Raw genomic sequence first — 22,494 nt, 5'->3', positions numbered from 1 at the left:
AAGCTAAAAACAAGAGGTACTGACCAAATAATGAGGTATCCACAAACTATGATCAAAATAGCATCAAATGAAGGAGACTACTCTCATAAATAATACAACAATCTACAATTACAACATACTAAAAATGAGATACAGCATACTCAAGCTCACTACAAATAAAATCCAAATCTCAATGTAACATCCAAGTGTCGAGTAAGTGGCTCCCAATGGAACAAAAGTGAAATGCTAAAAGAGAAAACAAAGCTCAAATCCTCATGTGAGCGGCATCCAAGCATCCAAGATACATCAAGTACACAGGAGCATGAGAACTAATAAAAGCTTTAAGCCCATAAGGTCATAAACCTCTCAAGCATCCAATGAAGTAACTAATAATAGATGTCAAATATCCTAAGCTCAAATCAAAGCTCAAATGCATTCAACAGCATAACCAAGCATAGAGCTTCAATGTCATGCATCAATACATCCAATAGAATGTCCGAATAGCATGAAAGAGCATTAGGTATAAACTATCCTTGTTAAAAACTTGTTGTCCATTGTATGTATAGCAGTAAAATGATAGTCAAGACTGAGCAAAAGTGAGCTCAATTGAAGCCCAAAGGCATTCCTACAGCATAGCCAAGCATGTGGCATCAACCATAAACATCAATGTATCATCCCAAGTAGCCAAGAAGCATCAACAAGTAATGGGCATATGCTTTCACTGATAACATAACCTTCAGTCTTGCTTATTACAGTTGTAAAAGTGACAGTAAAACTAAGCCAAATATGGACTCAAATCAATCCAAAAACTTTCCAATACATTGGCCAAATGTTTCCCAAGTGTCAACCAGCAAACGAGCATCCCAAGAGCATCACATAAGCCAAGAGCATGACATTTTCTAGATAAATAACATTCAGTTGTAATACTTCCACGCAATTAAAAATGAGTTGGTTAGTTCAAAAGTTAGTTAGTTAATTAATAAGTTAGTAAGGTTACTAACTAAAGTAAAAACTAACTAACATTAACAACTAATAATTTTTATTCAATTAAAAATATTAAAAAAACAAGAGTCCTAATTCGTCATTTTTCCCAGATTGACAAGGATAGTAGCCACCCTTCACGAAAGTTACAACGTGAACAAGAGTTATGATCCATATTAGTCACTAGTGCTAATGTATATAGTATGGATGATCCAAAAATATTAGATTTTTGGGCAAAAACTAGCATATCTTAGATATTACTTATTGTAAATATTCCAAAAAGCTATAGAGATTTCTAGAACAAGATGTCATGTAAAAAAAAGAAAGTGATTTTTTTTCAGCTTGTTTTGGAGATTTAATACAAAAAAAGAAGGATTGGCAAAATCGTGCGCACTGTGATCGCAATTTACAAGCAATAAACAATGCTTCAAACATGGAGAAGAAGGAGTGATCTAGAAGATTTCAAATCAAGTGTCTTGGGGTTTTACCCCCCTTTTAGAGCCAATGCAACCATCATATTTATGATTTGAGCATTAGATCACTGATTTTTCCAACTTTCCCTTCACAAAGAGCTCTCTTATCAGCCACAACCCTTCTTCTATTGTTTAGCTATAAATATGAGGCATGGGGAGTAGTTAAAGAAGCACAAGGAGACCCCGAGATTCTGTGAGAGAGAGGTAGAGAGAGGGAGGTAAAAGGATACCCCTCCAAGAGATTGTGAGAAGGAGCTTGTGTGTGTGTGTGTGTGTGTGTGTGTGTGTGTGTGTGTGTGTGTGTGTGTGTGTGTGTGTGTGTGTGTGTGTGTGTGTGTGTGTGTGAGAGAGAGAGAGAGAGAGAGAGAAGTTACCCCGAGAGGCTGCAAGGGAGAGAGTTAGCTCAATTTCCCCTATCTCGGTCTTCAACTAAGCCATCTTCTCTTATTCTATCCCATCTCAAATTCATTCCTCCTTCTTTATCTCTCCAATCCACTTGCGGACGATGGCCCCCAAGTGAAAGATCTCTCCAAACGCTGAAACTCCCACCACAACTAACGAGACCGCGAACCAAGGGACCGCAACTACATGAAACACATCTCTTATGAATCAAGTGTACCCGTTGTATTAGGGAAAAGAAATTGCGAGAAAAGAATGTTTACATTAATTTTGGCAACTTAATTGAGAATGTTTCGAGATAATAAGCGTACTAGGAAAATTTTGTTCATCGCATTCATCTTAGGCGATCGATTAAACTTACACTTAGAAGCCGTTAAATTGCACATAAATTGCATGGAAATTTCATGCTAATATATATATGAAAAGATTCAAGAATACGCATTAAACTGCAATTAAGCTAGATAGATTTTATGCATTCGCATCCACTCGCTTGGTTGAAATAATAGAAAATCCTATTACATCTCACAAAACATAGATTGAGCTTGTGATAGAATACGTAAGGTTCCTAGGAAGTTGAAAGAATTTCAAACCCTAAAGTGTTAGGAGCTCAAATGATTCTTCTCAAGGCCCATCTTGCTTGAAGCTGAAAGGAATTCAAAGTCCTTAAATAACTATATGAATTACGGGACAAACCCTAGTTCAAATGAATACATAGGGTTTTGTTGTAGGGAAGCCAATGTCCCAAATTGAAGTAAACATTGCAAGGATACTCCTTCATTCAAAAGAATGAGGAAAGTAAATTAGGTTACCTTTGGAAATCTCAAATGATAATAGGAATAAAGCCGAGACTAGATGTTATCACATCAAATTAGAATTTCCTTTGGCAGAGAGAACAAAGATTTGTCTAATACATATTGTGCACTTCTACTTGTGTCTGTACTTAGGAACACTTGTTTGGAAAAGGAATCATCTAACAAAAGAATTGATAAGAAGAAAACCTTTCAAATTGGATTCAGATTGAAACACCTAGGAAAGGCATGTTGAGCACCCCCAGCTAGCTGCCAACCCTATCCAAGGGGGTTTTAGATAGCCATATCGGGAATGTGGACCAAACCCATTGTGAGAGGTCTCTTCATAGAAATGCCTATTTGTAGGAGGATGCTCGGGTGCCAAGGGGGCTCTGACTGTAAATCCCCTACCTCCGAATCCTACTCAAATGGTCTACGTGACTTAGAAAGGAATCTCAAGACCCTGTTACTAGTGCAAGGGTGAAAACTTGGAGGAAAATAAGACGCATCCTTATGGATTGTGGGAATCGTCCTATGGACGAGATTTGTATCTCAATTGAAATTTTAGTATAAAGTTTACTTTCAAGGAATTTATCTGATCTATTTTCGTGTCAGTGCATAAAATTACATAAAGGAATATGTGACTAACGGGTTAATTAAGGAAGCTTCTTGTATGTGTTACCACTAATGTGCTCTTAGGTAAGTAGGAAACTAAAGCTATTAAGGGAAGTAGGTGGGCGGAATCCCTAACGGGTCCTACAGCAAGGGTGGTCCCAAAGAATTGGAAGACTTCTCAACATTCAAATTGCAATGATGTATTGACCTTAGATAATGTAGGGTAGAACCCTAGCTCATATCGTTTTAGGGGACCGGAATGGGACTTTACCCTACGAGTAGAGAGGTCAAGTAATGCATTCCTCTCATTTCCCATTCTCTTTAAACCAAGTGCGATATGAGTCCGCCTCGGTTCAGATGCTTTGCGCAAAGTAGATCATTTGAAGATCGACACTAGAAGGCTGTAGCATGACTTGACTATTAGAAACCCAGAAAGATTCAGGTCGATCCTAACAGGGTTGGCTGATATGCTTCGTTGTGGAATATACTCGGGACTCGCTATCCGACAAACCCTATGACATTCCGTGGGAGTGCCATGTAGCATCTTTTAGATTAGACTCTCGATGGACTACTAAAACGTGTCGCGGCCCAAGCACGTTACATCAACCCTATTATGACAGCAGTGATATCTATGAGAAAATGAGCTAAAAGAGTGGTCAAATCAGTCCCATAACATCTCAAACCAATGACATATGATCCCCCAAGTATCCGACAATAAAACATAGGTATACGGGCATCTTGAGAATACGAGCTCCAAATATTGAAGATATGGTTGTCCTTGTTTTATGACAGCATGCTTCTTTATTTGCATAATTTATAGCTGAAGCTCAATGACTCAAAGCCAATGTTCAATGTTAATGGTCAATGTTGGGAGGAGTGGTAAACAACGCCAAAGCCTTTGTCCAATGCTAGGGAGTGGTTGAGCAAGCACAAGTGCTTGAAAGTGGCCACAACTGAAAAAACGTGTTTGTATTTTTAGCCCTGAATATTGACCTAAATACTCCCTGAAATAAGCTCAATGTAGGCTCAAGATTTCCCTAAGATAGCCCCAATAGGTCTTGAGAAGTCCTAAAGCAATGAGAGCTCAATATGAACTGTAGTGGTTGTTATTGAAGCCTCTTAGGGCATTGGTTGGCACCTATAGGTGCTTGGATGTTGATGCATACATGTCAGAAGGTTTATGAACTAAAGTAATCATTGAATGCTCAAATTTGGACAATTTTTTACTATTGGTTTTGTAGTGAGCTAGCTGTTTACATCCTATGAAGAGTTTGTCTAACATTACTATTGCTCATATGAATCACTATTTATGCTCCTATGTACCCGCAATGGAACCCTAGAGGTTATGGTGTATATCTAGGATATTTTGAAGCTGAATTGAGCTGAAAATACTTTAGTTTATGCAAAGAATTTATTGATGGTTGCTCATAGATTTTTGTCCGTCATAAGTTTTGGAAGGTACCTACATCAATTGTATACTGCAAATGCTATCTATTTGTCATGCTATTACATCTAGATGTTCTACTGCATGATTGGGGATGTATTTGACATGCATGCAAGTTGAAACACACTGGTTACTACAAAGATTTACTATTATAGGTTCTTGGACTGAAATTGTCATACACAATTGAGTGGTTTGTAAAGAGTTGGACACTTACAAGTTGTATACTAGCACTGAATACTATAGCTATAGATATGGAAAATGCTCAAGGCACTGACAATATCACTCAAATTGTGGGAGAGAAGCTTGATAATATAAAATTTTCTTTATGGAAGTTCGGCATGAAAATTTTCTTGATTGGCAGAGGCTACTAGAATTTGTGTATGGGGGCTAAAGCAGAACCTGAACTGCTTGAATGGAATCTGACTCATGATCAGTGAAGAGCTCATTGACAATGGTTGAAAAAAGCAAGCAAAGTGTTACACTGGTTCTCTTTATGCATTTGTGATGTGATGGCTGTCAACATTACAAGTTGTCAATCCCCAAAAGATGCTTGGATATTCTCATGAAGAATTATGGTAATGTTACTCATGCAAGGAAGATACAACTGGAGCAATAATTTAATAATATGTCTAGAAATGGCAAGAGCATTCAAGCTTATACGACAAAGATAAAAACCATAGTAGATGAACTTGCTACTATTGGTTCCAAAGTCTTAGAGGATGACATGATTGCAGTTACATTGAATGGACTAGGCAATGAGTACAAAGCATTTGATACTTTGATTTCTATGAGAGCAGATCCCCCTAACTGGGATGAATTAGTTACATTGTTGCTACACGAGGAAGCTTGAATATAGGTTTAAGTATCTCTCAGAGCAAAGATAATGTCTTTTACTCTAGTCAATAGCAAACTAGAGGTGGTAGAGTAGCTTGTGGAGCTTTTTAAGGTCATGGGGTACTTAGAATACATATGGACAACAGCAATAGAATGCATGGCAAAGCTCGAATGCACAAGGATAGTGAGGATCTAGAGCCTTTAGAGGCAATGGGAGATCACCTAGAGGTAGAGGTGGCTCTTGGCAGTCGCATGAGTAGTCTAAAAGGGATAAAGACTATCATTATTGTAGAAGATATGGACACATGGAGGCAGAGGTGGCTCTTGGTAGTCGCATGAACAATCTAACAAGGATAAAGATTGTCATTATTGCGGAAGATATGGACACATAGCAAAGGACTATCATAAAAAGCAAGTAGATATTAAGGCAAGAGGAAAACAACATGGAAATCATGCATCTTCTAGTGGTACACAAAATGATACAAGGAGATAGGTTGTTTGCTATGTAGCATGTTTCTAAGAATACATCTAAGCAAGACAAGGATGACAAGTGGTATATAGACTCAGGATTATGTAATCATATGATCCACATGGTGAGTGGTTTGATGAGTTGAGAGCACGTTCCCATGGACATGTATGCATTAGTGATGACACACAACATGATATTAAGCATACAAGTGTGGTTTCGCTAATCATGCCTGATGGCAAAAAGAAGAGTATATATGATATACTACATGTGCCTTCTATTACTAAGAATTTCTTGTTGGTTGGACAGATGGCAAAATAGAAACTGCAAGTCAAATTCAATAGAGGTGCTTGCTTTATTAAGGAATATGGAAATGGCTGCAAATTGATTGCTAAAGGCAAAAGAGATGGTAGAATGTTCACTTTGGATGCACCTATCTGTGAATTGAAAGCAGCCATGTTTACCATGATAATGGACCAGTTTGGGATGTTACAAATGCATTGGTCATGTCAATATTCAGAGGCTGAAAAATATGCAAAAAAAGCAGGTTGTACTTGGTTTAGCAAAGTTTAAGTACATTGATCTAGGACATGTTTGTTCCACCTACTATCAATTTGGGAAACAAGCAAGGTTTTCATTTATCCACATGTCAAAAACAGTTCTCAATCTTTGCAATTGATACATTTGCATATATGGGGTCCTGCCCATAATTCATTTTCCAGTGATGCCAAGTATTATGTGTCATTTATCTATGATTTCAACATATATATATGGTTGTATATCGTGAAGCACAAGGATGATGTACTTGACGTATTCAAGGATTTTAAGACACATACTGAAAACGAGTTTAGATGTTATATCTCATGTCTAAGATCTGATGGAGGTGGAGAATATGGCTCTAGAGAGTTTGACACATACTTGGCAAAATATGGCATAAAAAGGCAGCTCACATGCAGTTACACACCACAGCAGAATGGTCTGGCAAAGAGAAAGAATCGTGTACTTATGGAAACTGCCATGGCAATGCTTAATGAAAAGAATTTGTCAGTTGCTTATTGGGCCGAAGCAGTTGTCACTGCTATTTATGTGTTGAATAGAATATCTACAGCTCGAATTCATTACTTAACTCCATATGAGAAATTGTATGGGCACAAGCTTGATATCAGCTACCTTAGAGTGTTTGGCTGCATTGCTTATAGATCCGAAAGCTATAAAGAGTGTATTTCTTGCCTATGCACAAGATAGAAATGCGTACAAGTATTATAATCCGTCCACTCGAGAGACCTTGATTAGTAGGTGTTAACCATCAAATGAACAAGGTGGAAAATATGGAAAAGCTAAAGCAAAAGACAAAGGCCAAAGCAAAGTGAAACGGAAGACGAAGGCACGCCAAGAAAAATCTAGAAACACAAGAAGCGCACAAAAGTCCTAAATAAGGAATAAAGACGCACAAGGAAAATCGCAAGTCAATATTTTTGTAAAAGAGCGCAAGCATATCATGATTTAATTTAAGGAGTGACGAGCTCTCACCCATGCAATTTGTAAATGTAGACGGGCGGTGGAAAGGAAGGTAGGAAGATAGAAGGACAATGGGAAAAAGGGCCTAGGCCACGGTCGGCCATGTAAAAAAGGGGATGACCGCCCAAAAGGGATTTAGGGTTTTGTATATAAAGTTGAAAAGTGAATGAGAAGTTCATTCTTGTGTGTGGCCAAAAGTGGCTCTCTTCTTCTTCTTCTTCTTCTTCTTCTTCTTCTTCTTGCTTGCTTGAGCTTGTGCTTGAGAGAGGGAGTGTGAGAGTGTGAGGGAGTGAGTGTGTGAGGGTAAGGGACCGGGGAGGAGAAGCTCTCCATCTTCTCCTCTCTTCTTCTCTTCTCTTCTCTTCTCTTGTCTTGCTCGCAGCAATGGAGCTTGGAGCGTGGAGCTTGAGGATGGAGCTTTCTTGAAGCTTGCACTTGGATCGTGGAGCTACAGGAGTGCGTAGGAGAGGAGGTAACTCGATCGGCATGGAGGTAAGCTCACTATACCCATAGATATGGATGGCGCGTCGGCTATGTGAGAGGTAGCCATTAGTGCTCGGCTTGGAACGCTTGAAACAATAAGCGGTCCGTGGGTCTTGGCGGTTGAACGAAGGCTCCCACATTTTGGTTCCGTTGCCGGGACAAACGGATTCAAGCCTTGAGCACTTGCGTACTTCGAATCGAGCATCGAAGTAAGAGTTTTTCCCGAACCAGTGCTTGAGGTAGATAGGTAGGAAGCGAGGGAGTTTGACGAGGTATTCGATCTCCTTAGCAAGTAGGTTTTTGTTGTTTTGGACTTTGGGAAGTATGATGGAGTAGCGTAGCTATTTCCCTTATGATTTTTTCTTACATTTAGAAAGAATAGGAGAAAAACATTGGAGCAAACAGTAGGGTTTTTTGTTGCTATATAACAGGCTGAAACAGCAAAAAGAAGGGCAAAAAATGAAAATTTGGGTTAAATGTTAGTAAGGGAAGCAAGATTAAGATGAGTACAGGCCTGGGCAGGGTGACAAGGGGCCAAGAGTGGCAAGAAAGACCACATTGTGCATTGCAGGGTTTCAGGAGAGCAGGAGAGAGGGAGAAAGCTTCCTTGCATGGATCCACTTCGATCTGGCCATCCAGGAGTTATTTGCCCAACCCAGGTAATTTCACACCTTCCCCTACATGAGTAGGTTGGATCTGGAGGTGCTCAGTAAGTAGGAAGCCCTCGATCGCTCAGCGCCATGAATTCTTTGAAGTCTGGCAAAAATTGCGTCACGCATGGCCCGTCTGAGTGACGACGATTCTAGGCCAAGTCCCAGAATTGGCCCTCGATCCACTACCGCTCGAACCACCTAACTTGGACCACTAGAATCGGACGCGTCGAAATTCGGCCCTCGGTCCACTCAACTCGAACATCCACCGCTCAGCCCGTCCGAATCAACCATTCGGACCAACTTGGAAATTCGGCCCTCGATCTTGCCGATTCGGCCCAACCCCACTCGAACAAGTGACATTCGGCCCGGCCAAACTCACCACTCAGCTCTCGGCCCACCTGACTCATCCCTCGGCCCACTCGGCCCTCGGACGGGCCAAATCGGGCATTCGGTCCCTGCAATTTTGACCTGTTGGGCCGAATTTGGATTTTTTCAAATTTTAACCTGTAGACCTTGAAACTGACCGAGAGACCATATAGAGCCGAGATCACATCATAGATCGATCAATGAGCTGAAATCTAGAGCGAGTAGTTCAAAATTTGGCTACGAACGGTCCTTCAAATCGCGCATGGCATTTACCACATTGCTCTACCCCCTCCACACCTCCCCCAAGTAGGTTGGAGAGAAAATGCACGCCGTGACAGGTCCTCCAAATTAGACCCTAGTGTAGTAATGGCTCTACACGAGTATGGATTCTCACTTGCAAGAGAGCAACCAAAAGGCCATACCCGAACAAAGACAAATAGAGACCCTAGAACCTCAATGGGCCAATCTAGCCAACAGGGGCAAAAAGGCCACACTGCAAAAACACGTACGTGTTGCATTTGGACTACATCTAGTCAAAGCGGAAAGCAACAACATCAAGCTACAACGGCGAGGATGATTAGATGTGACAGTCCTAACGATAGATGCACCTTGAATAGCATTGCACTGACGATCCAAGACATCAAGAGAATCCACATCTGGTTGTGTAGTTAGGGACTCAAGAGCATTTGTCAGAAGGCTTAAATTTACAAGCCAAGACCCTGAAGATGAAGACATAGTACCATCTGCTTATCTTAGGGTCAAACTCACCGCGAAAAGAAAGCATACTATTGATGCTGTGATTGATGAAGGAGCAGATTTTAATATCTTGACCTATGAATCATGGACCCTACTAGGCCAACCAGAGCTCACACTGACTAATGCAACTCTTAGTCTTTATGGGGGACACCCACAAGCACTCATAGGGAAGTGCAAAATCCTTGCGACAATTGAAACTGAAAGCTTGCCTATCCTATTTCATGTTCCTCCAAATAGTGCTAATTACGGGAAGGAAACCCTCCTAGGAAGACCCTTCAAACGGGCGACCAAGTGTGAGTCACAACCTTTAGCAAGGGTGACCTCATCAAACATCGAGGAAAAGGCAAGGAAGGTGCTGACATAACAATCAAGCCTGCTAACAAGAGCAAGGACTTGTTGGAAGAGTTAATACAAGCACAAGTTGAACAACGAGAACCAGTGAGTGAGGTCATGCCTAAAACGAGAAGGTCAGGAGACAATGCCAAGGACTGGCTTTGGACTTACAAATATCGTAAAAGACCCCAAAAGAAGCCCAAGCCTTATAGACGAAGGCATCGATGGAGGGTTAGCACAATGCCGCGATGGATATCCAAAGTGTTGCTATGTGCTCAAGGGTATTACGTAGGTATCCGATGGATTTGGGTGCCAAAACCCCCTGCTAAACCTCCTCTATTGACTGAAGGCCAGATTGTATCAAGAGCAAAGAAGCATAGGAGGAGATCTAAACAAAAAACCAAGTCTCGAATCAAAAACATTGGAGTGACTGAGCCCCTCACGGTCGAAATTAAGAAACCAAACGGGACTAGATCCTCAGCCTAGCGTGCTTGACAAGCAGATACCAAATGTAAGCGTTGAGGATACACAAAAGCCACTAGTGCCCAAGGAGCCTTTGATTCCCTAAGAGAATAATAGGCATCATAGGCACAACATTGCTCATGGCAAGGTTAAATGCTCAACAAAGCAAATGGTAAATCATCTAACAGCCACGAGCAAATCTTCTAGCCAGTGTTGGAGCCACTTAGGAGTCCCAAGTCTCCTACACTCTCTTTTCCTAAACGGACACAGGAAGCACAACAGCAATCATCAAGTGCAGCTGCTCAATCCCAATCTCTATCTCCATCTAAGCTTCCAAATGTCCAAGAGGTGGGACATGGCACCACCCGTATCTCTCGGCCCAAGGGTATGCCTGTGCAATTTATTGTGACTAGAACAACTGAGGCTCGATCTGCACAAGTGAATGTTCAAAGGGCAACAAAAGATACGACCACCTTTAATCAGCCTAAGGACTGGACACCGCAATCCACCAATAGTAGCCAATCCACTGAACTAGCTACTACTACTTCCAATCAGGGATCACAGTAGTCATAGCCCTTGGCCATGACAATGCTCCTTGCGGAACGTGTTCTTAGTAGTTCACATGTGGAGGAGGTGTCGCAACCAACTTCCTTAACAACTCCAGCACTTCCAAAGCAACTAAAGCCTAGGCTGGAGGAGTTAAACAAAAGGGAATTTGCTGAAGAGCTAGACTCTCCAAACAGAGAGGCAGTTGTGTCCTCACAATCTAGCGAGGCTATTCAGCAGGCCGCGGCCATGTCCCATGAGGACACACAAGAGAAAGAGAATGTTGAGGCCCAACCAAGCACATCAACGGTTGACCTAGTTCAGGGTCCTGAGTCGTTGAGTTATGCACCTTCACTAACCAAGAAAAAGAGGAGAAAACAACGAAAACAATTGCAGTTACAAGTGGTTGTGGACCCCAAGAATATTGAGACCAAGAGCGCTGGAAAGCTGAGGAATAAAGCATCGAGTCCATCCACCAATGGACCCATTGATGTCTCTCCTAATAGCGGTGAAACCTCAGACATATCTATGTGCTCTGAAAAATCAAACCAGCCGTTACCATCAACAGTTGCGTGGAACACTCAATCCACCGACAACAGAACTCGCATTGACCAATCAAGAGTGGATACAATGCTGTCACAATAGGGTGACAAATTTATACCAATCACATCCAAGGAGAACCATAACGCAATAACAAAGCCTAAGGAGAAACATGGAAACCCCAAGAGCATAAGCAATCCTAGTGTTGACCAATCTTGCTCATCTAGGCCTGAGCCCCCAGCTATGCTAAAGCCTAGGCAAACTCCTAGAACCTTGCATGAGATAGCAACCGAGAAAGCTCTCATTGAACATAGAAGTGTCGCATAATGCTTAACTAAGTTGGATGCTAAGCTCAAAGTGTTCGCATGTGTCTATGTCCTGGCCAACATGGGCGCATTCCCTAAGGAGTAGCTTGAAGAATACTTGCCATTTCCCCTATCCTAGGAAGAGCAAGAACATCTTGACGAGCACTATGATAAGCTCCTGCATGAATGCATGTGACTCACCTCTGACGAGGAAGTCAATGAACTACACTTAATTGTAACATTCAATGATGTGCTTTGCCAACCAAATCTCTTAGAGATAGAGCAACTAAAGCGACAATCAGAGGGTCGAAGTCAATTTGAAAAACGTTGGTTTGAAAACCGTGTTGCAATGGCCGAACTAGGAGCCCAAATTATGACAATCTCAGAGGAGCGATTGGCCAAATGGCGATCTCAAAGAGACCCAACCTATGTGGCACCAACTTCCTTTCGAGTGCTAACTGCCATTTGGGGTACGAACTTAGCTAGAACTAGCCAAAAGAACTCTCTGGCTGATAAGGTTCTCACTGAGGAGGAGTTACATATTGCCAGTAGACTCGGACAAGGTGCCATGCTACTCGATGTTGCAAAATATCTATCGTTATTGAGTAAGTTGCCACGAGTACTAGATGTGTGTGCCACACTCCAGTACAATCTGAAGTTCTACAATTGGCTTTTATCCTCGTGAAGTGACATGGATTCATAAATATGCATATAAATAAACAATGAATTTTGTGACCTTATATAGACAATATCAACACACACAAGCAATGATAATCAAGCGCAGGGAGAAGAGTTGGGTTTAACAAGCTAAGCTCCTCAGGTCCTCCTCTCACCACACAATTAGAAGTCATGTGACCATTCCCACCTCCAAGTGGAGGACATGCAACCCTCATTACCGCCATAGGAAGTCTGACCAACATCTCTGATAGTGTAGATGGGGCACTGTCCCTTTCTATAAACCTTTTTCCTTTCCGGTCTATCCTTCCGAGGACAAGCCTTGCCCCACCCCATGACAACCAGTCCACGCAACTTAGCATAAGCTAAGATATGCTAATGGATGGAGGAAAAATGAACATCATCACGAGGGCTGTCCCTCTACAACAAACACTGCATACCTCACCTCTCCCCTCCTCATCATATGTGCTTGATAACCCACTGTATAATCCCTTCCATGCGAATAGTTTTATCCTACCTCAAGGCCTAATCCTTGGTTTGCAATTTTTAGGTCTCCCCATGGTAGCCGACATGGAGCACCCAGTGCAGCTGGCTTGCAAGGATGCTATCCGCCTTCGGAGGGAGCATGCAGTACAAGCTCCTTCGCTGGAATGCTACGTACCTACCCTTAAAAGGTATGCAAAGAAATGAGGCCCCAAGCGACACTGCCCCGGACGTAGGCCAAAAAATCCCCAGGCCAGGGAAATAGAAGCTCAAGGGAGCACACGGGGCATGGCAACACTCATGCCGGCCCCCACCAGATGCTTGGGCACCAGGTGCTCGAAAGGAGAGAGGGCAGCTCGAGACAAGCAGGAATTTGATGCATTGTTCAAAAGAATTTTGGAAATAGTTGCGGCCAGGGACTACACCATTCCGATCACGACCGACATCTTCCCCGCCCAACCTCACAAGAGCCCCTCACAGGCACAGTCTCGGTCGCCCGACCACCCAAACTCACCCTGCCTTGTACAAATAGAGTAGCCCCATGTTATATAAAAGGCTTATCAAATGCTACATGGCCATGACTTTTTATCTTTTAATGGTTAAGTGCTGACATGTTTCCCAATTGTACAAACTTTTCATATCTATGTTTAATATATTTCATGTCTTTAGCAAAAGAAAAAGATAATCAAGCACATGTGATAAGTATGTAAGTCAACACCATGGAATTTAGATAAGTGATGTCTCTTTGTGTTGCACTGGTTTATTATAGTTGTGGCATGTGCCGTGCATGCACTCTCATGAAGTGACAAGTGGATGCACGATGGCGCAGGTCTTTGCGTGAAAGTGTTAAATACCCAAGACACCGCAAGACCGCCAATCCCACAAAGAGCCGCGACAAAGCCACGCTGTCAAAAGTGAAAATCACCCTTGCCGATCACCCACATCGCATGGCCCAAAGCATTATCACAACTACTTTCTCTTTCTAGGTTACACTCTACACCGGGCACTCGCAACAGCTCTTACCTCAATTGTACCAACATCACACGTTCCAAAGAGGGTTGCAATATCTCAAGTGTATCTCCCCATCTCAATAATTGCTTCTCTAACAACGAGGCTAGGACACAATCGTCACTGTAATATCCATTTCCTGAGCCTTTGAAGCTTGACATTTCCCAACCCATTGAAAGGTTGATAGCCTCAACATATTGCAATGGTTGTACTCATGCAAGTAAAAAAAAAAAAGAACAAGAAAAAGAAATGAAAAAGGAAAAAAGAAAAGAACGAAAAGATACGAAGCACCCACGATCACAGCACAGCACCTAGGGGTCCTCAAATTAGGTACGTCTAGTGACCTTGGTCGGTTGGCTCCGTCCCTAGTCTCCTAGCCCTTTAGCATCACCCACAATTGTTCAGGGCACATCAAGGGCAAGACATACCTAGGGAGCTTGTCTCGCCTATGGTTAGACATGTCACCCTGACCCATTCGCACAATTCCCTCTTGCACTCTGCCTTAATACCATTGCAATCAATTGTGGTAAGCACCACACGAATGGCCATGAAAAGTACACCGTCCTCATCAAGCAAGTCCAATAGCTCCCAGCTACCGAAAGTGTGGTGTCCCTGTGTTAAATTATGCTACATCGTGCAGTCACAATGCAAAGGATGTCTCATACACTTTTACATGTACTTCTTCTCAACATGGACAACTTTGCTTCATCCACACATTGTTACGAGAAACCAACCCGCGGTCTTCTAACTACGTAATATCTAAGTATGCACGAGCACTCACAAAATATCTGCACCGAAATATATACACAATTTGGGTCCTCAAGTGTAGGATAATACTCTCAACTTGCTTAGAGTTTGACCTGTCTCCCAAACTAATTGAACTTTGTCTTGTGCACGATAGAGAAGACTAGCACTACCCTTAGGGAGAGACCACCTATGAGAGGTTTTCAATTGCAGGTATTGAAGACTCCAACAAAAGTGTCATTCGCTCTTCATTGACACCCCCAACTCTGAATTCTTATCCTTTATCATCCTACAAGCCCGCCAAGAATCGTCATGTGCAGAATCCCCAACAAACCAACACTTGTGCTGGCCATCAGTGCAATCCCCAACAAACAACAACCCTACCACCAACCACCTAGGCCACCAACGTGCCCCCAATGACCTTCCTCCACACCACCACCAACACTCCTCCCTGGCAACCACCAATGTCCCTTCCACCCACGTCTTCAGTGCATGCCAAAGCCTGCTACCTACGACAGTGAGTGCCATGGGACTGGCACTTGTCTAGGAGGGGGATAATGTTAACCGTCAGACGAACAAGGTGGAAAATTTGGAAAAGCTAAAGCAGAAGACAAAGGCCAAGGCAAAGTGAAACGAAAGACGAAGGCACGCCAAGAAAAATCTAGAAACACAAGAAGCCCAGAAAAGTCCTAAATAAGGGAAAAAGGCGCACAAGGAAAAGCACAAGTCAATACTTTTGTAAAGGAGCGCAAGCGCATCATGATTTAATTTAACGAGTGCCGGGCTCTCACCTATGCAATTTGTAAATGTAGACGCGTGGTGGAAAGGAAGCTAGGAAGATAAAAGGACAATGGGAAAAAGGGCCTAGGCCACGACCAGCCATGTAAAAAAGGGGATAAGGGGATGATCGCCCAAAAGGGATTTAGGGTTTTGAATATAAAGTTGAAGAGTGAATGAGAAGCTCATTCTTGCGTGTGGCCAAAAGTGGCTCTCTTCTTCTTCTTCTTCTTCTTCTTGCTTGCTTGAGCTTGTGCTTGAGAGAGGGAGTGTGAGAGTGTGAGGGAGTGAGTGTGTGAGGGTGAGGGACCGGGGAGGAGAAGCTCTCCATCTTCTCCTCTCTTCTTCTCTTCTCTTCTCTTCCCTTGTCTTGCTCGTGGCAATGGAGCTTGGAGCGTGGAGCTTGAGGATGGAGCTTTCTTGAAGCTTGCACTTGGATCGTGGAGCTACCGGAGTGCACGGGAGAGGAGGTAACTCGATCGGCATGGAGGTAAGCTCACTATACCCGTAGATATGGATGGCACATCAGCTATGTGAGATGTAGCCATGAGTGCTTGGCTTGGAATGCTTGAAACAATAAGCGGTCCGTGGGTCTTGACGGTTGAGCGAAGGCTCCCACAGTAGGGATGTAGTGTTTGATGAGCTTATATCATGGTATGGCGGTCTAAATACAGTGGTTTCTAATGACCAGCTAGTCCTTCTCATGTTGAATATTATCCTTCAACTAGTACTACCATGAGTGGACCTACAAATGATGATTCTTCTACTATTAGTTCTTGGACAAGACGACTACGCAGTCATGTTTTTGCATCCACTGACATGGATATGTTAGTGAGGAGGAGATTAGATAAAGGCAAAGAAAAGATGTTTGATGATGTAGCTGGCCCGCTTATAGCTTGATATGAGTCATTTAGAAGTGAAGGTCTTGATAGTGAATTGGGCATACCATTAGTTATGACGCCTGGTGTAAGACAAAGCAAGTGTGCCACCTCATGAGAAGCAAAGCGCAGAGTGAACCACAACTAAGAAGGTGTAAAAGGGCCAGGAAACTAGTTGGTAGGTTGACATATAGTGGGTATTCAGCTAGACATTATGCATATATGACTAAAGTGTCAAGTTACACAGAGCCTATGAAGTTCAGTGAGGCAATTATAGATGAAAATTGGTGTGCTGCCATGGATGAAGAATATACAACACTGGCTAAAAATGAAACATGGGACTTGGTTAGTTTGCCTAAAGGAAAAACACCCATTGTTGGGTTTATAAAGTCAAATGCAAGTTAGATGGCTCATTGGAAAGGTATGAAGCCCGACTGGTTGCAAAGGGATATGGACAACAGTATGGCTTGGACTATGAATAGAATTTTAGCCTAGTTGCAAAGATGGCAACCATAAGAACAATCATTGCATTAGTAGCTTCTAAGGGACAGAAGTTATGGTAGATGGATGTCAAAAATGCATTCTTGAATGGTGGCTTGCTTGAGGAGGTGTATATGGAACAACCTGAGGGCTATGTACACTCTAACTATCTGACCCATGTATGCAAGTTGAAAAAGGCCTTATATGGGCTGAAATTGGCACCAAGAGCATGGAATGCTCATATCAGTACTTATTTACAGTAGCTTGGTTTTCAAATGGGTCATGCAGACCATAGCTTGTTTGCAAAGAAGACAGAGAATGGTTATGTTTTTTTGGTGATTTATCCGAGTGATTTGATCATCAATGGAGATGATAATCATGGCACTACCAAAATTAAGTCATGGTTACAAGCTAAATTCAAGGTGAAGGATCTTGGAGAGCTGAAATAATTCATTGGGATTGAGGTTATGTCTAGACCTCAAGGTATATGGCGATTGCAAAAACAATATGCTCATGTTATGTTGTTGAAGTGTGGCATGATGGAGTGCAAAGCCATGGAAACACCATTGGATCAAAATGTCAAACTTGCAGTTGATGTTGGGAATGAAATAGAGAATGTCACTATGTATAGACAGATGGTGGGCAACTTGATTTATCTCACTATCACTTGCCCTGATCTTAGTTATGTAGTGGGAATGGTTAGCCAATTTATGCAGAAGCCTCATAAGGCTGCATCTAGATGCAGTTAGGAGGATTATGTGGTACATGAAGGGCACTACTAATTATGGGATGTTTTATGAGCATGGAAAGCCACTTGACTTAACAGGTTATACAAATGTAGATTGGGTTAGTTGTGCCTATGATAGAAGGTCAACCAGTGGTTATATTTTTAGTCTAGATAGTAGTATGATCAGTCGGAGTAGTAAGAAGTAGCTGACCATTGCATGATCTAGTACAAAGGTAGAATACACGGGTGCAACCTTAGCAACATGCGAAGTAGTTTGTCTTGTGAAACTACTACATGACTTGGGTATACAACTAGACATGAAGGTCACATTGCATTGTGACAATCTCAGTAGTGTGATGTTGGCTAGCAACCTTGTCTATCATGCTAGATCCAAACACATAGAGGTTCATTACCACTTCATCAGGGAGATGATACTTGCTAGATAGATTGATCTACTCTGTGTGAAGACAGAAGACTAGGTAACATATATCTTTACCAAATCACTTGGTAAAGAGAAGTTTGTGCATTTCAGGGAGCTACTTGGAGTACAACAATTAGTTTGAGCTTGAGGGGGAGTGTTGAGATTCAAGCTCATGATCATCGTCACCGACTCTATATCTTGATAGCTACAGTCTTAGCTATCATCATCTGCCATGTGTGTTGTAATAAATGAGTTGAAGACTCAACCATAGTTAGTGACAGTCAATTAGTAGCCTAGAGACTGCTATGTAGTGTGTGACTAGACTTTAGTCTAGTGGATTTTGAATAATGAAGGTGAAGAACATAAGAGTACACTACTCTCCATGTGTGGGTCTCTCTCAATGTCTGGGTCTTTCTCTCTCCCTCTAAAACTTTGACATACTATGTGTCTGCCTACCATATAAACAATGATCACAAGACTCAAAACATCTATAGTCTAAGGGTGAAAGATACTGCAAAAATTGGTAAGCGTTTTCATTCCTTTCAAAGGCATGTATCCAAGGTGATGACTACCAAAGACATACGTGTGGAACTGCAACCACAACCAAAACATGGTCAAGTGATCGAGATACAAGCAAGGGATAGAGGATACTAGACTTAGCACCGTGTGCAATAACAAGATTCCCATGGGTAATCTTCCATGACAAATCACCAAAAGAAACAAAATGACTTGCATCATCTGAGGTGCCAACAAAGATAAGGCTCTTCGTGAGAGTTGGTACATGATATACGTCATGAAGAGTGAACATGGTACATGAACCAAACTACAAGTCGACATCACCAATACCAACTGCAGCAGCAATTGGACATCACCAATACCAACTATCTCCAATGCCAAGTCATTATCCAAATTGATAGATCTATTCATAGTGCGATAGAGGTGTGAAATCACTCTCTATGAGGGGTCACATAAAAGAAAGCCCATGAATCTACCAAACAACACTAAGTATATCTTGACAAAGCAACATGAGGTCATTAGACACATCAAGCTAAAACACATTAATCTCCTCAATCTTGAGGCTACACTTGCTAGGCATAATGTTGTGATCATCATTCTTTTCTTGCACTTTACCCTTTTCCTTTTCCTTGTGCTTGCCTTTGCACATTTTATGGCACTTTAGATGAATATGACGAAGTCTCTTCCTTCATGTCAAGGTCTATCAAGTGTTTCAACCAACATATTTGAGTTGCAGGACTCTACTTTCATAAAGATTCTTAATATATGTCCAAAGCTCATATACACTAGTCTGATTGTTGTTAGTCACAATATTATAGTGAATCTACTTAAAGAGTGATAAAATGATTATGGACTTGTATAGCTCATCCACTTTAGCCCAATCCTCGGCCCCAATGTTTTCAAGTTTGACACCCTCATCTTTTAGTAGTGTAACCTACAATTTCTACACTAAAACTTGTCATATCTGTGTTTTCCAATAGCTATAGTTGGTCCCATTCAAATTTCAATATTGAAGATAGCACTATCAAGAGAACCACTGGTCATAATGAGACCAAGCAAGTGCATAAGAGGCAAATCAAATTGCTTTAATTTCTTGCAAATCAGTCCCAAAATCACTACCAAATCAAGCAATAAATAAGAAAGACTACCAAGGTAATGAGCGGTCCACAAATTGCAATCAAGAGACTATCAAGTACAAGTGATTTCCCCCATAAAGATTTCATAGGTCAGAAATGATAGGCTGATGTAATAAACTGTAGCAATAGGTCAACAACTCACTATGAGCAACCAAGATAAAAAAGCCAAGAAGAATTGGCATTGAAGACTACCACAACTAAAGTGTGTTAGTAACCATGCATGCAATAGGCATAAACATCATGCATATGGTAGGTCTCAAGAGTAAATGAAGAGAATTCCCATATGCATAATCTATTGAGCAAAGCTCAATACATAATCCAGCAGCATATAAATACCATTGAAAATACATCGACAGATATAAGTGCTAGATCCAAGAAAAGCAATCAAATCATCCCACAACAGGATGTTAACCCCAGTGCAAGTCAGAGAAAAAGGGAGCAAAAAAGAATTCAAGAAAATTCAAAAATGCAAAGAAAAGTGAAAAAAGGTGGCCCAAAAAAAAGATAAGAGGAGAAAAGGCCAAAAGTGTAAGGGTGACCCTAAAAGTTGAGGCAAAGGAAAAGGAGCATTTTAAAATGTAAAGGCACCCCAAATTTTTGTAAAAGAGTGCCAAGATCTCTCCTGTGCAAGTTGTAAAGAGTAGACGAGCATAGGTGAAGGCATAATATAAATAAAAGGAAATAGGAAAAGAAGTACTTGGCAAGACTACTGGTCATGTAAAAAGGGGATGGGTGTCCAAAGGGATAAGGGCATATATAAAAGCCAAAAAGTGAATGGAAAAGCTCATTCTTGGTGTGTTGAAAAAGTGGCTCTTCTTCTTCTTCTTATTTTTCTTCTTCTTCTTCTACTTCTTACTTGCTTGTGCTTATGCTTGAGAGAGGGAGTGTGACAGTGCAAGAGAGTGAGTGTATGAGGATGAGGGACCATGGTGGAGAAGCTCTCCATCTTTTCCTCTACTCTTCTTCTCTTCTCTTCTCTTCTCTTTTCTCATGTACGTGGTTATGAAGCATGCAATTTGAAGGTGGAGGATTGAGCTTACATCACAAATCGTGGAGCTACCAGTGTGCTTGAGAGACAATGATACTCGATCGGGCATTGAGGTAAGCTCACTATACTCGTAGACTTGAGAGCGCATATGGCTATGTGAGAGGTAGCCATTAGCATTCGGCTTGAAATGCTTGAGCAATAAGCAATTCATGTGTCTTGGTAGTTGAGCAAAAGCTCCCACATTTTGGTTCTATTGCTTAGACCAATGGATTCGAGTCTTGAGTGCATGTGTGCTCCAAATTGAGCATTAGAGGGTTTTTTCCAACTCGGTGCTTGAGGTAGATAGATGGTAGGAAGGAAAGGCATTCGATCTTCAACGCAAGTAAGCGTTTTGGATTTTTGAAGTTTGGATAACTTGATTTGATTAGCATTAGCATTTGGTTTGTGATTTGTAGGGATTGGTAGGCATTTAGGTAGGAAAAAAATAAGGAAAATGAAGGTTTTGGGCAATAACATGCCTAAATCAAAGGAAAATTGGGTTATGATCCAGAAAAGAAGAGGAAAAGACATCCAAGGAGTATTGGAGAGGGGGTCTAAAACCCTGAGAAAGGGGGAAGTGAGCTCGTTTTCAATTTTTGAGCTTTGAGAGAGAGAGAGAGAGAGAGAGAGAGAGAGAGAGAGAGAGAGAGAGAGAGAGAGAGAGAGAGAGAGAGAGAGAGAGAGAGAGAGAGAGAGTGTGTGTGTGTGTGTGTGTGTGTGTGTGTGTGTGTGTGTGTGTGTGTGTGTGTGTGTGTGTGTGTGTGTGTTGGAGCTCCAAGGCAAAGATGAGATCGACCATACTGATTCAAAGATTTTTTACTACTCCAAATATACACAAACCTTCCTCTACATTTAATCATTCATTCTAGAAGCTCTCAACACTTGGTATCAACCATCAATTTCAATTGTGTTGAAAAATAGACAAATGATGTATGCTCCACGAAGAGTTGTCATGAATCTCATATGCACAATGAGGAAAGTGGAACAACCCAAACTCTATAAAGCATTGTACTTGATTATCACTTTTATATGAAATGAATACAATGTCATGATGCTTTGTACTTTTAGTTAAGTGTCTTGTCATCGTCGATCCTACACAAGATTGTGTTTATGAGTCCAAGATTCCATCTTAGAACCTAATTCACTTATGTAACAATTTGTCTCTACTTGTCCATGTCATTATGAGTTTGGTCTTCATCTTTCATCCACCATAGCTTGTGTCATGCTCTAGATCCACATCTTCTAACACGGTATCAGAGCTCAAACGGGCATGGCTTAGCTCATCTCCATCTCTTCCCAGCTCAAGTTGAGTGCTGGATCTCATCTCCGACTTCATTTGCAAATCTACCTTCAATGAAGCTTCCATGGCAGCCATAGAGACCTATGTCTAAACCCTAATCCAGGAAGCCATAGCCAAAGCTTCAAAATTTAACATTCTTTACAATTTCTTCTCACTGAAGTCATCAACAATGATTTTAATCACTAAGAAATACTCTCTGAAGTTCATTACTATTCTGAAAGTGCTCGAGGAAGCTCAAAAGTCATCCACGAAGTTCGTGAAAGAAAGCAGATCAAGTACCGACTAGTATTCATTAACACTCAACTACACAATGTCATGATGCTTTGTACTTTTAGTTAAGTGTCTTGTCATTGTCAATCCTACACAAGATTGTGTTTATGA

Source organism: Lygodium microphyllum, chromosome 13, assembly GCF_053477565.2.
Source record: "Lygodium microphyllum isolate KBCC chromosome 13, Lygodium_microphyllum_v1.1.10, whole genome shotgun sequence".
In the NCBI taxonomy this organism is placed as follows: Eukaryota; Viridiplantae; Streptophyta; class Polypodiopsida; order Schizaeales; family Lygodiaceae; genus Lygodium; species Lygodium microphyllum.
This window is presented reverse-complemented; position numbering follows the sequence as displayed.